A 14,954-nucleotide genomic window follows, 5' to 3' on the forward strand; every position below is an offset into this window, starting at 1 on the left:
CGTAGTTTCCATACCAAAGTTTAACAGCGACGCTTAAGGTAAAGATATTGGTACGAACACAGTGCCCTGGATTGCTCGAAAAAATGTCACAGCAATATCAGTAACAAAAGCCACGAACGTGAGTGAAATCCTGCGTTCCGCCGAGCAAATACAAGCATGGCGTCGCACATGTGGAGCGACGACAAGCGAGCGGTGTGACGCGGGTCATGGTCGACGGACGGCGTAATAAGCAGAGCTCCGGCGGCGCCGGCTGCATCAAGGACGCCGTCCGCCGGCCCCCACCGTCGCGACGCCGCCTCCCCCTCCCTCCCCCACCCCGGGCACCCCGCCGGACACAGCGGCCGTCGAGAGGGCCCCGCCGGTAGTCGCTCGGCAGCACACCGCCAGCACAGCACACCACCTCGCGACACCGCTCCACAACAGGTAGGCAACCCACCGCGCCTCGCCGTTTCACAGGGTAGCCTGCATCTCAGGCGTAGCCGTCAGTTCTGGCCACGTTACAGGTGGACGTTTCATGCTAGACCTATCTTCTCCTTTTGCCTTTTCCCGTTTGTCTACGGGGTCGTAATTGTTATATAGTGATTTTGGCAGTGTTCGTGACTTTTGATAGCAGAATTCCACTACACCCTCCAGGGAACGAATCTGTGTACCCAGTCTATCTGAATCTAGTGTAGATCTGATGTTAAAGTGTGATAACGCCGTCTAAGTGTTTGTGTAATGTGTGTGTATAGGTACTAGCCCGGTATTTACCTAGTAAGAAGTGGGAAACCGCCGAAAAACTACATCGAGGCTGGCCAACTCAACAGTCTTCGTCGTTAATCATCGAGCAGATTCAATCCGGGGTATCTCGCCTGCTTGTGCCCCAGACGTGGAATCTTTAGCGCTCCCGGGTATCTGAGAGGCTGCTTTTAGTCCTGGATGTACAGTAGTGAAAATAATTATATTTCCTCTGTGGCTGCTCACGTTGTCAAGACAAAAGTGTTAGAGTGCTGTAGGGACACGAAGGTACCTTTCCATTCATTGCAAAAAATACTAGTGAATGCGAACTGTGTCCATACATTTTGGCTTGATCATTTTTCCCTTGAGCGTTTCGATACGATTGCCCTTTGGCCTCGCTTGAGACGGTGAACAGTAATTTTCGTTCTCTTTCGTCACTCCAATTACCTTTGTGTTGAATTCGTGATAGACACGCAACGAAAATGAGTGTAATACTGAATATGTGTCTTGTTTATAAAAAAATAAAAATATGAGATTATGATTCACTCAGAGTGTTTACTGTTGACAATATCCTTAAATGACCTCTCAGCATTCGCCCTTAGACTTCAATTAAGTACTGCCCAGTCTTGTGTACGTTATGTTGTCGGCCAGAGTATTTACGTGTCGACTGATTTGACGATGTGCTTCCTTTATTTCTATCTGCTACTGTCTCTGTATGTATCTACGAGAGCTTTATTTTTTTCTTTCTTCCTTTTTTTTCAACGTTCGATAGGTCACGAAAATAAGAAATGTTTTATTTGCAATATTCAACTACGCCTTGCAGTTACTACTCTACAAAGTTACCACTCTGACTTAGGTACGTGTTGCCATCACCATCACCATCTCATCCCCAACGACGCGCAAGTCGCCGAAGTGGCGCCAAAAGACCAGCACCAAGCGACCGGTCTAACTGGCGGGAGGCCATAGCCACACACTTCATTTCACCAACTTACCAATATCCTCGTCATAGACTAACGTTGCCTCTGATATCTGCCAATTTCATACGCTGATCAGCTCGCTGTCAGTGCCAAATTGCTGCCCTAGTAGCCAGCGGTTCGTGTGAGTGAAGAGATGGCAGTCAGAGGGAGCCAAGACCAGGCTGTATAGTGGGTGATCAACACTGCCTATCGGAAACGCTGCAAGAGCGTCGGTATTGCACTTGGAATGGGCGGCCGAACATTGTCACGAAGGAGCAGACGCATGACAGTTACGTCGGCTGCAAGAACCCAAATGAAACCCCTCAACACGCTCTTCACATTTGCCGGGATTTTTCTAGGCATCCTTGTGCGCTCACCGAATTGGAAGGTGTGACGTGACACGGTCGGCGAGCATACTAGAGACACTGCACAATACATCTGCGCAGAGCTTCGTAGCATATTTACCGCAGTTTTAAATTTGGGACCGACTAGAGCTTGAAAGAAAAACAGCCCTCGTACTGTACCATACATACAATATAGTATGTTCTACACAGTGCAGTCTGTCTCCCCTCTTACTGTTCTTCCCTAGTGCCAGGTGAGCTGTCTCTGGTAAGGCTCTTCCAAATTCTTCACTCACCTCTCCACGTCACACTGTGCAACTGATGGACGTCCGTAAGCTATCACGGCAAAAGGCGTCCATAAAATTGTACACCGTACCACAGTAAAATGAGTAATAGTTTCATCAGTCTATGTAACAAGCTCAGTACATCGCATTATGATACGGTCCACAGTCTAGGAAAGTTTTATGAACAGACGACAATAAACGCTGAGAGTCGTAAGTAACGCCGGATGTTCCCCAGTGAATAGTATCAAGATCATTAGTTAAAATGATGAATGAGCATTTTATCAGTGTATGTAATTGGGTGAATATTTTGCTTATGGTGCCGTCCACAGCCCAGGATATTTTCGTGGACACAGGACATGGAATGTTCAGTATTGAAAGTATTGTCGGGTACTCCTGAAGAAGTAGTATTACGACCGTTAATGTATACAGTATACATCAGCAATATACCAGGTGGGCACGGCAGCGCTTACGTAATATTTGCTGTCACTGCTATCGTGTTCAGGAAACTATGGCCGTTTGACAGTCGTACAAAAATGCGTCACGACATAAAAATAATTTCCATTTGGCGTTCGTAATAGCACCTCTCTTTAAAAGTGACTGAATCCTAATCAGTTACCTTAGTAAAGGGAAACAACCTTCCGAAATCCGATGAGATATTTAGTGCTAAACATCTACAGTTTGGCCCATTATTTTTATATGTAGGATAACTCTACCGAAATTGGCAACGAAAAATTATTGGAAGAAGTGAAATAATTATTCAATCTACGAAGCGGTGTTAGACGTAATGGCTGAAGCATAATACATATTACAAGTAGATTAGTACATATAAAGCTTACTTCAATACAAGAGCTCCACTCATATCCGATACTGAAATGAAAATGAGGAAGAATACCTGCAAGTATACGTCTGGAGCACAGTATTGTATGGAACTTAAATGTGAGCGGCCGGAAATCCGAAAAAGAAGAAAAATTTTTATCGAAGAAAGTTAAAAATTAAGCGAAGTGGAAATACATGAGAGAAGATATTTATGGAGGACCATTCCCAGGAGAAGATGCAGGTTTCACGGGACGTCTTGTTACGAACCATTCTTTCAGTCAATTTGTGCCACAAATTTCTTTTCTCCCAGAATCGATTGAACCGATATGCCCATCTAATCTTCAGCACTCTTCTGCAGCACCGTATTTCAGAATTTCTTATACACTTATCGTCTCTACTGTCTATCGTTCCCGTTTCACTTCCAAACAAGGCTACGCTCCAACAAAATAACTTCAGAAAAGAGTCCTTACCACATAAATTAATATTCGACTAGCGACCCCCCTGGCTACGCTTGGACAGAACTAAGTTCTACGAACGGACGACTCGTCCGCCGTAGCGATAGTAAATTATACATGCAAATATTTCTCGTGATTCTCTCTCAGTGAAAACCGTATCAAAATCCCAACGGAAGTTTCTGAGATTAGCCTTTACGTATAGAGCGAAAAACGCAGTGGAGTACTATAATTTGTAATGTACGTAGAAGAAAAACGTATGTATATAAGTACAGGTTCTGGTAATAATAATTTCATGTGGCTTACTTGGCTGCTGCTACTCTTTCTATTGGACACCGCTTCGGCCACATGCGTGTCCCTAACCTACCGCAATTATCCTGCTGGGGAAAGGGGACCTACAGTTTAACGTGCAGTCTGAGGCGCGTATCGAGTCTCCAAATGATTGAGAGGAGAACACTAGACTGAAACACAAACTGAAAAATCCGGGGCCCGACCGGAATTCGATTCCACGATTTCTTCGGTTTCAGGCACGCGCTTTAACGCTAAACCACAGGACCCACGCAGATTCTGGTTAAGCTATGCTGCCTCTGCAGTTGCGGCGGCTGTTTGCTGCTTTTCCCGCCAGATAGCGCCACTGCCACCTCTGTAGCTGACCATCAAGTAGCACCCCTCACCCCCACTCCAAAGGCTAACTGAATATGGAACAGATAAGTTCTTTAGCGTCTCTTACACCGTCAACGGCAAACCTTTTATATCTTCTCTCTGGACTTTAATTTGCTTCATTCACACACAGGCAGAAATCGCAGCAGGGGACTTTTTAATATGTAGAGATAGCAAAAACATTTCTTTTTTTATAAAACGCTTTCCTTGCTGTTACAACGTTACTGTATATATTCTCTTAACATCCGCCCTCGCCAGTTTGTTGTTGTGGTCTTCAGTCCTGAGACTGGTTTGATGCAGCTCTCCATGCTACTCTATTCTGTGCAAGCTTCTTAATCTCCCAGTACCTACTGCAACATACACTCTTCTGAATCTGCTTAGTGTATTCATCTCTTGGTCTCCCTCTACGATTTTTACTCTCCACGCTACTCTCAAATACTACCTCGTCAGTTATTTTGCACCAAAAAAAGAAAATTTCATCTATCACTCTCATTTTCTTGCGTCCTGATCTAATTCCATTAGCGCCAGCTGTTTTAATTCGACTACACTACATTGCACTCCTTTTACATTTGTTGATATTCATCTTAAAACCTGTTTGGTAGTATTACTCATTCCACTCAGTAGAAGTTTCAAGTTGTTTAGTACCCCTTGCAATGCCGTCGGCAGACTTTTTATTTCTTCTCTCGGAACTTTAGTTTCGCTTCCAAATGTTATCTAGGTTCCTTTTACTGCTTGTCAGTGTACAAAATAAATCATATGGGGAATAGGCTAGAGTGCTACCACCTCCCTTTCTTTCACATCGACTCTTATAACCGCAGACCGGATCTTGTATAAGCTGAAAATAACATTTCCGTCGATGTCTTTAATCCCTGCTACCTTACGAATTTCAAATAATGTGTTCCTGAAGGTACTGGCAAAAGCTATCTCTAAACATTCAAATGCTTTATTTCTGTGTTTTTTCAACCAAATTTTTAAGTCGGAAATCTAGTACTGCTTCGCGTGTTCCTACGTTTCTCCTGAATCCAAACTGACCTTCTACGTGCGAAAATTAAATTCACAACAGGGCAGCCCGTCACCATTGAAGTGCCATCACTGAAGTACAACACTAGACGCAACACCGGAGAACGTAGCCAATATCTATAATTTCTTATATCAGGTGAAAAACGAAGTAAGTGCTTCTTTCTCTGTCAGGCTCTACAAAACTATCTCGTTTCGCAATGCCTTTCTTCGTTGACACTAATTTTCTCAAGCAAGGGCAGAGTGGTTCGGTTTAAAAGTGGGCTGAAGAAATATACAGTCCGCCCATTTATAAGTAGGCAGGGAAGGGCAGAATATATTTAGCCACCTCCGAGTCAACTGGATCCCTTTCGAATTAGGCCAGGCGTGTGTCAAGTTACCTCTTGAGCAAGCGTTCTGCGACCTGAAGGTTGGTGCTAGCATTCCCTGTGGATGTTTCGTGAAGTAACAAATACCAATGACGAAAATGATGGAAAAGCCGTGTCAAACACCATTTTAGTAAATTAACTCAATATTTAAAACGGATAGCAATTGACTGGTTTTAATTAAATTTGTTTCTCACATCACTTTAATTAATTGAAATTTCGGTGCCTTTGACTGCATTGTGTAGTACACCTTGTAATTATGGACAAACCCTTTGTAACTATGTACATGTAAAAAGAAACCGAAATCACCTTTTGGCATTATGTGGGACCTAATGAAACCGTTTCTGAAAGATGAACTCAAAAGAATGGAGAACGGTTCAAGTATCTCCTTCCTCTAGCAGAAGGGAAAAGTAAAAGCGAGGTGAACCTGGAAACTTTAAAAGCGAAAAATGATGTTCCAGTTTTGAATCAAAAAATTTCCGTTAGTGGGCTTGGTTATCCTTCAAAGTGGTCGTTACTGGGTACTTAGGTGCCAAAAATGATCCACATTATATTTTCCTTGGAGCCTTACACTGGAAAAGTTAGGCTGTTTGCTGAACCTCAAGATTTACTTACACGTTTTTCCCTGAAAATTTTACATGAAGAGAAAGATATGAGAGTAACTTTAAGATGACCACAGGAATATCAGTCTTTTGGGAAACAACTTTTGATCACTCTATGGAGACATATGACAGGCTATTCAGGGTGTGGGCACTATAGTCATAAAACTACTGTAAGCTACTGTAGACTATCTTAGGTAGGTCTAGACAATGGTAGTTTTCCTAGCAGCTTTGGTCAGGTCAGGTCATACCTGCATTACCTGTAAGTTCAGTGTGTTGCATACCTGTCAGGCGTTATCTCATTTAAAGCGCCTTTTTACGTATGTTATGTTTCACACTGGGGATTCCACTAAAAACCGGAAGCGGAAAGAAACTTAGTGATGATACAAAGGACTGGGTAACATAGGGAACACTTTTGTTCCACATTATTATGTTCCTGTCCATTACTTAAAAGTATACAGTATTTATAGCAAAACTATAACTGTTTAATGCAAGTTTTATCCGAAACTGGTGATTTGTAAGTGAAACAGAGAGATGTAGTAAAAATAGATGAAACAATACAGATTTATCACACAGCGCTAGAAAACGCAGTTTAGTCAGCAAAAAAGTAAAATAAAAAAGATCAAAACAAAAATATACCGAAGCTGCTGCTTGTGGGGTATTTGTATTGAATGTTACATTGTAGAGGAGTGAAATATGGACGAAAACAGATCAGACAAGATAAGAACAGAGGTTTTTGAAATACGGTTTTCTGAAGAGTGATGAAGGTTAGGTGTGTAGACTGAGTAACTAGTGAAGAAGTACTGAAATGAATTAGAAAATAAATTGCTGCCTGAAGGTGAATAAAAGAAGGTATTGGTTGACAGGCCTAATTTTCTCAGGCATCAAGGAATCAAGGCTTTGGTAGCGGAGGGAAGTGTGTGTGTGAGGGGGGGGGGGGCGGGAAAGGAGGGGGAGAGGGATTAAACACCGAAGAGGGAGACCTACTCATGAATACAGTAAGTATATTCAACTGGATGTAGGTTCCAGCAGTTATGCGGAGAAGAGGGGCTTATCGCATAGTAACTAACCTGAGAAGTTGCAACAAACCAGTCTTTGGACTGAGTAATTCAAGAATAACGACCTCTTCTGGCGATATGACACACACAGCTCTACCTTCCTTCGCGCCCTTCACTCCCCTCCCTTCCCCCTCCCCCCCCCCCCCCCCCCCCCCGCGCCCCTTACATCCTGCTCCATTGCTCCCCTATACCAAGCACAACTCACGTCAGCTCCTGTTTTGTATCTACGCATACTACACTACGGTATTTGGCGAACGGCTATGTACCACAATGAACCTGCATCTTCGATGTTCCTTTCTCAAATGAGGCGCGGGAATAACGGGGGTCGGTTAGTCTCTGTATGACAACTAATTTTTCTCACCTTCTCGCGACGCTTACCTGCCACACTCTTCTAGGAAAACGTGCGCACAAAATTTTAAAAGTAATCCGCAAAGTGATCCAGAACGCCTCTCTTGTAGCGTCTCCCACTTTGGACAGGGGGAAGCCGCGCGAACCGCGACAAGGCGCCCAAGACCGCACGGCTGCCCCGCTCGGCACTGTATGTCACTCCTTAGTGTCTTAACACATGTGCTATCATCCTGTCCCTTCGTCTTGCCAGTGTTGTCCGCATGTTTCTTTCCTCGTCGATTCTGAAGACATCATTTCTTGTCATAACAGTCCATTTAATTTTCAATAGCACCACATCTCAAACACTGCGTTTATCTTCTGTGCGTGATAAGAGAAACTGAGGCCAGTACCTATGTATTCAGCTGGTTACTTCCACTGCTAATGCAATATGTCTGAGAAGGACGTTGTACCCTCTCTCATTCGGTGCACAGTCGTTTCTGTCGGTTACTTTTCAATGTAGGACGCAGTGGAATTTTCTGTGGCGCCTTCCAGTTGCAATACAAAATGTTCTCCCTCAACCCTGTTGGATAATGGTTATTCGAGGTATCGTGAGCGGCTACCTCTCCTATTTCCTCCATTTTTAGCCAATACTTATGCTTATATTCTCTCAACTAATACTGTTAATAATAAATAATTTTTTACGCTGCTTACTCACTATTACTATTATTATTACTGTTGCATTATTATCATTATTACGATTACCATGCTGAGATACAACTTTGTAATCAATAATAACAAGTAACAACTTACAAAAAAGTTAAAAACATGTACTGTTATATAAAGAAGAAGAGAGTGTCTAAAGGAAGCAATAAATAAATACAATTACTTCCCTCACATGCCATGAGAAACTATAACAGAGATTAGGCCACTTACGAAGGAATAATTGCTATGGATTTTCTCTGTCTTCTTCCCCTTACGAACGGAGTACAACAGGGTGTAATTTGACGTGTGAAGGAACATTCGCCATTCATTGTAAAGTGGCCTTCGGAGTAAACATATGTGGCCTCGTGATGACTGGGTGTTTTGTGATGTCCTTAGGTTAGTTACGTTTAAGTAGCTCTAGGGGACTGATGACCATAGATGTTAAGTGCCACAGTGCTCAGAGCCATTTGAACCATTTTATACGTATGTGAATGAGTTTGTCTGTTCGCGCCCTGAATTCTCGAGACGCAGCGCAGCATATTAAATTGAGCGATGATCCTGTCATTATGATACAGTTTTGTTACAAAAATGATGTTGAGTTTACGGCTGAACGCAAGGGAAAAAAGTCAGTTATATCCAGACTTAAATTAAAAAAAATTTTTACATTACCACTATTAAATTGAAGATCGGTTTTGCTTCTGCAATTATTCTCATACTTAGTATCGTCTGGCAGCTATCTATTCTCAGGTTTTGTATGACTATGTTCTGAAAGTTTTCTCATCAAATTCCGCCCACTCACAAGTGGAACTGATAAAAATTTACATTATTTTAAGGAATGTATAATTTATAGCTTTTAAATATTTTTGAAAAATCATGAATAGGCACACTGCAGCTGTCGTCATAAATCACGATTTTTGTCAAAAAGTTATGTAAGGCAGTTTTTTCCCATCATTAGGTCTCTTTCTGTTTTGTCACTCTGTAGATGCGGTAAAATTTTGCAGTTGACTTTAAACTAACTTCATGTATCGCTAGAAGCTTGAAAATTCAAACATACGTGAGAACTGAATAAAAATGCAATATTAACTCGCTATCTTGTCTGCTGTGTAGCAGAGAATACTTTGCGTACCACTTCCATCTTCCCCGCCCTCTCTCTCTCTCTCTCTCTCTCTCTCTCTCTCTCTCTCTCTCTCTCCTTTTTTTTCACTCGTGAGTCATTCGTAGCAAGACCAATAGCCTCCGTATGAGCTCGAACTTTTACCTTCACGGTCCTTTTGCGAGATATACACTAGGTGATCAAAAGTATCCGGACATCGCCAAAAACATACGTTTTTCATATGAGGTGCATTGTGCTGCCACCTACTGCCAGGTACTCCATATCAGCGATCTCAGTATCATTAGACATCGTGAGAGAGCAGGATGGTGCACTCTGCGGAACTCACTGACTTCGAACGTGTTCAGGTGATTGGGTGTCACTTGTGTCATACGTCTGTACGCGAGATTTCCGCGCTCCTAAACATCCCTAGGTCCACTGTTTCCGATGTGATAGTGAAGCGGAAACGTGAAGGGACACGTACAGCACAAAAGCGTACAGGCCGACCTCGTCTGGTGACTGACAGAGGCCGGCCGCGGTGGTCTCGCGGTTCTAGGCGCGCAGTCCGGAACCGTGGGACTGCTACGGTCGCAGGTTCGAATCCTGCCTCGGGCATGGATGTGTGTGATGTCCTTAGGTTAGTTAGGTTTAAGTAGTTCTAAGTTCTAGGGGACTAATGACCACAGCAGTTGAGTCCCATAGTGCTCAGAGCCATTTGAACCATTTGACTGACAGAGACCGCCGACAACTGAAGATGGTCTAACGTGTAATACGCAGACATCTATCCAGACCATCACTCAGCAATTCCAAGCTACATCAGGAGCCACTTCAAGTACTATGACAGTTAGGCGGGAGGTGAGAAAACTTGGATTTCATGGTCATGTGGCTACTCATCACCCCGGTAGTTGCCAAACGGCGTCTTGCTTGGTGTAAGGAGCGTAAACATTGGACGATTGAACTTGGCAAAGCGTTGTGAGGAGTGACGAATCAAGGAATACAATGTGACGATCTGATGGTAGGGTGTCGGTACATCGAATGCCCGGTGAACGTCACCTGCCAGCGTGTGTAGTGCCAACAGTAGAATTCGGAGGCGGTGGTCTTATGGTGTTTTTCATTCATGGGGCTTGCACCCCTTGTTGTTTCGCGTGCCGCTATCACAGCACAGGCCTACACTCATGTTTAAAACACCTTCTTGCTTCCCACTGTTGAAGAGCAATTCGGAGATGATGACTGCATCTTTCAACACGGTCGAGCTCCTGTACGTTATGTACGGCCTGTGGCGGAGTGGTTACGCTAAAACAAGATCCCTGTAATGAACTGGCGTGCATTACCGATGGAAGGCGCCGCGAGCTTGTTAGTCACTTTCAGCCAGTGTCCGGATACTTTTGATCACATAGTGTACGTAGGGGGAAGCAATATATTGCTTGACTCAGGCGAACAGTAACTGAAATATGCCTCAAATTTAACATTCGTCCCTGTTTTAATCTCATGAAAATGTTTGAAATAGATTAAAAATTTGACAAACACTAGATTAATAACCTGAAAATAATTACCTAAAGAAATATAAGTTTATAATGTACCTCGTATACAGATCGGATTAAGAAGTATTAAATAATTTCTCCTAGCCTCATACAGATTCCTAGACGAATACAGATTGTCGTGAAAATTTGTGACTAAATTTTTAATAGCTATGAAAATGTCTGTAAGATTTAAAACGAGAACTGTTGGACCCATCCAACAGATGATAGTAAGGAGGTGACCTATTCATGTATCAGATATCTCTTGAAGAAGCCCCACGTTTTTCGTTTTATATATTAGAAGTATTTTTACAGCTATTAAAAATTCATGATCAAAATTTTCAGGATTGTTTGTATGGTGCTAGGAATCTGTATAGGAGTACGAGCAATTATTTACACTTTTTACTGCCATTTAAAAACGTGGTATATAAAAAACTGACTTTTTATTTATATCATTGTTTATAGTACTCGCATATTCTGGAGAGTGCCAATTTATGGGCGGAAGCAGTAATAACTGTATTCTGTCATTAAGTCTAAAATAAAAAAAGGGTTTTAAATGGTTATAACTCTTTTATAGCTATTTCTTGCTGTGTAGGTGAGAGATTTTGCACCATAGCTCTGCCCGAATATAGACATGCATTGTTGTAGTTCTATAAATCGAGATGAATCACTCGATAGAGATATCTGTAAAATACTGAGAGTACACAAGGAATAAAATATATTAGTAAAATACTAAAGGTATTGCGTTATCTTATTGTTGGACCATTTACCTCTTGGATTGTTCGTTTAAGGAGTACGCCACCAATGACTGTTCGAACAACTCTCATTTTAAAGAAGTTACTGTATTACTGTACCCAAGTGACAAACGATGTTGGTGCTCGGTTTGGTCGAAATCCTGCTACTATCTTGCAGATATGGAATCGATGAGTTAAGGGAGGGTGAGGGGGCCAAAGTCAACACGCTGTAGAATTTCCAACCTCCCACGCGACTAGTCCCCAAGAGGTCAGATACTTTGAGGTGCAGCCGGCCGGTGTGGCCGTGCGGTTCTAAGCGCTTCAGTCTGGAACCGCGTGACCATTACGGTCGCAGGTTCGAATCCTGCCTCGGGCATGGATGTGTGTGATGTCCTTAGGTTAGTTAGGTTCAAGTAGTTCCAAGTTCTAGGGGACTGATGACCATAGATGTTAAGTCGCATAGTGCTCAGAGCCATTTGAACCATTTGAAGTTTGAGGTGCAGGATCGTACAGTCAAGTAACTTACCTTCAGTCATGAAATGGGCTCGTTTGTGGCATGACAAGTACCTGCATGCATAGTGTGACGACATCTGTACAACCACGGCCTGTCAGTATGGCGATAATTGTTGAGGCTTTCCTTGAACCGACACTAAAGTGTGATGCGCCGCCAGTGATGAGTCCAACAACAACATTGGACGCAGTAATGGCACCACGTCGACTTCTTCCAGTTCTAGATACAACACCACGATGGATGTATCCGTCTGTGGCGGCACGGAGAACGAACGAATATTGCGAGACGGCATTGCTCATGGTCATATGGGTCATCATTTAGTCTGATCCTAGGGGTGCCATTGGATACACAACGCATCACCCCTGGTTCGCATATCTGATAGCTCTGACAGCAGTCGTTTCATTTCTGACGTGTTAAAGGCGGGACTGTGTCCCAAGTTCGAGGTTCCCATGACGTTCTGTGACCAGACAACGTCAGACAGCGTGTTGACCGTGCTGCCCTGGATCTACCGCAACGCCGAAGGTGTTCGACTGTTGCCCTGGGCAGCAAGTTCTCCACATCTCTCAACCTCTGAAAAATTCTGGACATCGACTGCCGAGAGCGTGGTATGAACTATGGTGTGCAGATGAACCAAGACGGCATATTCTACCCGTATCTGTCATCAAAGCTCATTTGGTTAGTGCCAGTATTCCTACCACTGCGGGAAGCCCTACGTACTAAATATTGGACCACATCTATCGTCCAGTCACCTATAGATTTACTTCTTTGTTACTCCTACTGTGTCGCATTCGCTCAATGGAGAAAATTATTTTGCAAAATGTTGCCGTCGTTGGCGCTGCAGCTTTAATGGCCAGCAGTGTCCTTTCCAGCCTCCGTAGCTGAGAGTTCAGTGAGGTGTGAAGGACCCGGGTTCGATTCCCGGTACTGTCAGGGAATTTTCCATGGTGAGAGGACTGGTACGGGGTGCACTTAGCGTCGTGAGGTCGTTTTAGGAACTACCCGAACGATCAGTAGCGGCTCCAAGGTCAAGAAAACAATGGCCGCGCGATTCTATCAGGTTCTATGTTGAACTTGCGGCTGAGTTAGCCCATCTTTTAACTATAATGCATCGTAGATCCCTCGAACAAAAAGATGTGCCCATTTCTTGGAAGAAATCACAGGTCACACCCTTGTCCAAGAAGTATAGTACACGTGATCCACAAAACGACCAATATACTTGACACCGATTTGTTGTAGAATCTTAGAACATATTCTGAGCTCAGATAGAGAGGTATCTTGTACAGAATGACCTCGTCTATGCCAACCAGCATGGGCTCCGAAAACATAGTTCATGTGAAATCCAACTTGCACTTTTCTCACATGACACTCTGAAAGCTTTGCATCAGGCCAATCAGGTACATGCAGTATTTCTTAATTTCCGAAAAGCATTTGACTCGATACCACATCAACGTTTATTTTCATGAGTACGGTCACATGGGATACCAAGTGAAATTTCTGACTGGACTGAGGATTTTTCGGCAGGAAGGACGCAGCGTGTTATCTTGGATGGAGAGTCATCGTCAGATGTAGAAGTAACTTCATGTGTGTCCCAGGCAAGTGTGTTGGGACCCTTACTATTCATATTGTATATTACAATGACCTCGCATACAACATTAATAGTAAGATCACGCTTTTTGCAGATTATGGAGTAATCTATAATGAACTACTTTCTGAAGGAAACTGCGAAAATATTCAATCAGATCTTGATGATATTTCATCATGGTGCAGAAATTGGCAACTTGCTCTAAATTTTCAGAAATGAAAAACGGTGCACTGCACCAAATGAAAAAACGTAGTGTCGTATGAATATATTATCAATGAGTCACACTTGATAAACACGTACATGGGAGCAACACTTTGTAGGGATATGAAATGGAATGATACCTTAGGCTCAGTTGTACATGAAGCAGATGATAGACTTCGGTTTATTGGTAGACTATCCCAAAGTGCAATCAGTCTACAAAGGTGGTTGCTTGCCAATCACACGTGCAAACGGTTCCAGAATATTGCTCAAGTGTGTGGGAGCCATACTAGATAGGACTAACAAGGGACATTGAACATATACGGAGAACCGCAGCACCAATGGACATCTACATCTACATCCATAGTCCGCAATCCACCTGACGGTGTGTGGCGGAGGGTACCTTGAGTACCTCTATGGGTTCTCCCTTCTATTCCAGTCTCGTATTATTCGTGGAAAGAAGGACTGTCGGTATGCTTCTGTGTGGGCTCTAATCTCTCTGATTTTACCCTCATGGTCTCTTCGCGAGATATACGTAGGAGGGAGCAATACACTGCTTGACTCTTCGGTGAAGGTATGTTCTCTAAACTTTAACAAAAGCCCTTACCGAGCTACTGAGCGTCTCTCCTGCAGAGTCTTCCACTGCAGTTTATCTATCATCTCTGTAACGCTTTCGCGCTAAGTAAATGATCCTGTAACGAAGCGCGCTGCTCTCCGTTGGATCTTCTCTATCTCTTCTATCAACCCTATCTGGTACGGATCCCACACTGCTGACCAGTATTCAAGCAGTGGGCAAACAAGTGTACTGTAACCTACTTCCTTTGTTTTTGGATTGCATTTCCTTAGGATTCTTCCAATGAATCTCAGTCTGGCATCTGCTTTACCGACGATCAACTTTATACGATCATTCCATTTTAAATCACTCCTAATGCGTTCTCCCAGATAATTTATGGAATTAACTGCTTCCAGTTGCTGACCTGCTATTTTGTAGCTAAATGATAAGGGAACTACATTTCTATGTATTCGCA

The 14,954-nt window shown here is 43.2% G+C and overlaps 1 protein-coding gene across 2 annotated transcripts in view; it reads left to right on the forward strand.

The window, feature by feature from the left end:
* Positions 1-222: 222 nt before the first annotated feature.
* LOC126291671 (uncharacterized) overlaps positions 223-14,954 on the forward strand; it is a 244,002-nt gene continuing 229,270 nt past the window's right edge. The window contains exon 1 of one of the 2 annotated variants that reach the window (XM_049985251.1): positions 223-423. The gene's annotated coding sequence lies outside the window, so the exon portion shown is untranslated. The remainder of the gene's footprint in view (positions 424-14,954) is intronic. The other variant, XM_049985252.1, reaches the window with a different exon arrangement.

Source organism: Schistocerca gregaria, chromosome 9 (assembly GCF_023897955.1).
Source record: "Schistocerca gregaria isolate iqSchGreg1 chromosome 9, iqSchGreg1.2, whole genome shotgun sequence".
Lineage (NCBI taxonomy): Eukaryota > Metazoa > Arthropoda > Insecta > Orthoptera > Acrididae > Schistocerca > Schistocerca gregaria.